This window comes from Echinops telfairi, unplaced genomic scaffold, assembly GCF_000313985.2.
Source record: "Echinops telfairi isolate 266 unplaced genomic scaffold, ASM31398v2 ScPeMD7_9;HRSCAF=40, whole genome shotgun sequence".
Taxonomy (NCBI): Eukaryota; Metazoa; Chordata; class Mammalia; order Afrosoricida; family Tenrecidae; genus Echinops; species Echinops telfairi.
The window spans coordinates 16236543-16238467 of NW_022103906.1; positions in this window are offsets into that span (position 1 = coordinate 16236543).

The window sequence follows — 1925 nt, forward strand, 5'->3', positions numbered from 1 at the left end:
GTCAGCAGTTCAATCCCAGTAGCTTCTCCACTGGAGGAAGATGAGGCTGTCTGCTCCTGCAAAGATTTACGGCCACGGAAACCCTAGATAGAGTTGCTGTGAGTTGAAATCGACCTGACTCGATGGCAGTGGGTCCAAGTTTGAGAACCACTGGGCAGCAGTTAAGAAGCCCTGGTGGCATCTCGGTTACCGTCGGCAGTTCAAAACCACCAGCTGCCCTATGGGGAAAAAGAAGAGGCTGTCTACTCCTCTAAAGAGTGGGCGCCCTGGAAACCCACAGGGGCTGCCCCACCCTCTGCTACAGGGCTGCCATGAGTCAGCCTGGACTCGATGGCAGTGAGGTTGGCTTTCGTAGGCAGCAGCTGGACAGTGACGGTGGGACAGTGACGGTGTTGTTAGGTGACATGGAGTCAGTTCTGATTCGTGACCGCCCACGCGAGGAGTGGAACCACCGCTAGGTGTCCTCGTCTGTGCTTTCTGAACAGGGACCGAGCGCCAGGTCTTTCTACTGTCGAACCACTGGGTGGGTTTGAACCGCCAGCCTGGGGGTTCTCAGTCCAGTGCTTAACTGATAGGTCACCAGGGCTCTGTAAGGTTCACAGGATTTGCAGACTAGAAAGGTCACACATACTTATTGATTCGTGAGTGTAAATATGCTTGCAAGTACACACGGTGTTTATAAGGGAAGGCATTCTCTAAGTATTTTTCTGAGAATGAAGTGCTGCGGAATCCTATTTGCCATTGAGTTTTGTTAAGGAGGAGCTGCTGTCGTATGCTTTAAAAAGTATTATATTTTTATTGGGATATGCTTCCCGTGTCATACAATTGAATCATTCAGTGATATTAAGATTTATTCAGTCGTCACCACAACCAATTTCAGAACGTTTTCTTCTGGGACTTTTTGTTAGCTTCCCATTTGGATGCTCTCAAGGCATCACACTGGGGGAAAAAAGTTAAAATTCTTATATGTGTTTCGAGAAAAAAAAAGAGAAATTTGATGATAAAGCATTAAGAACAGTCAACAAAAGCATGGCCAACTAGCTGAAAGCATAAACTTTTTTCTCTGCAGTGGTACCCAGTGGCGTCACGCAATAGAAAGATGAGGTTGAGTAGAGAACTTGAAATTCTTGGTGGAGGATTGATGCCCTTGACCTTGACCCATAAGTCATTCACTAGAGAGGTGCCAAGCCCCAGTGTGAGCAAATGGGAGCCTGACTCCAGAAGTAATTCCTTAACTTAGGGGGGAAAAAAAAGAAAATCCTGAAAAACAAACCAACCTCATTGGTTGCATAATTAATCACTTTGCCTTGTGCCCTGTGTTCTAGAATTACCCCTGGGTGTTGTCCCTGGCTTGCTGGGGTGTCCCTGGGGGGTAAGGGTGAGCCGCCAGTAGGAGTGTGCGTGTGCCCAGCCTACGTGTGCTGGGCCATGTGGTGTCCGGCAGCAGTCCCATGTCAAAGAGCAGTTTTGCAGCTCAAGAGAGGGTTTGTTTTATATTTTGCCCCTACCAGTTATTTAACTGGTGGCAGATGTCCTCATTAAGGGCTATTAGCGCATCGGCGTAGTGTTTGTAGAGCCGGGAAAAGGCTCACGTCCCTTGGAGACAGACCAGAATACATACTCTGGGGCAGCCACCCAGCCCCTTATATTGCAATGTGACAATAGTCGGGGTGAGGTGCACGAGGGAGCTTGGGGATCCCTGGCCCTTGACGTCAGCTGTGCTTTAGCGTGGATCTCAGGTCTGGGTTTTCTTTCGTCAAGGGGGCTTCCTGAATCCAGGAGGTGAAATTGTGAAGTCGAATTCGCCTGCGTGTTGAAATGCCGTTCATTGTGACCCTGCGTCATTTTGATTTCTCTTTGCTGCGCCAGAACTGTATGGCAATTTAGGGGGCAGCTGGCTGATAAGGAAGAAACCGACAGGGAAG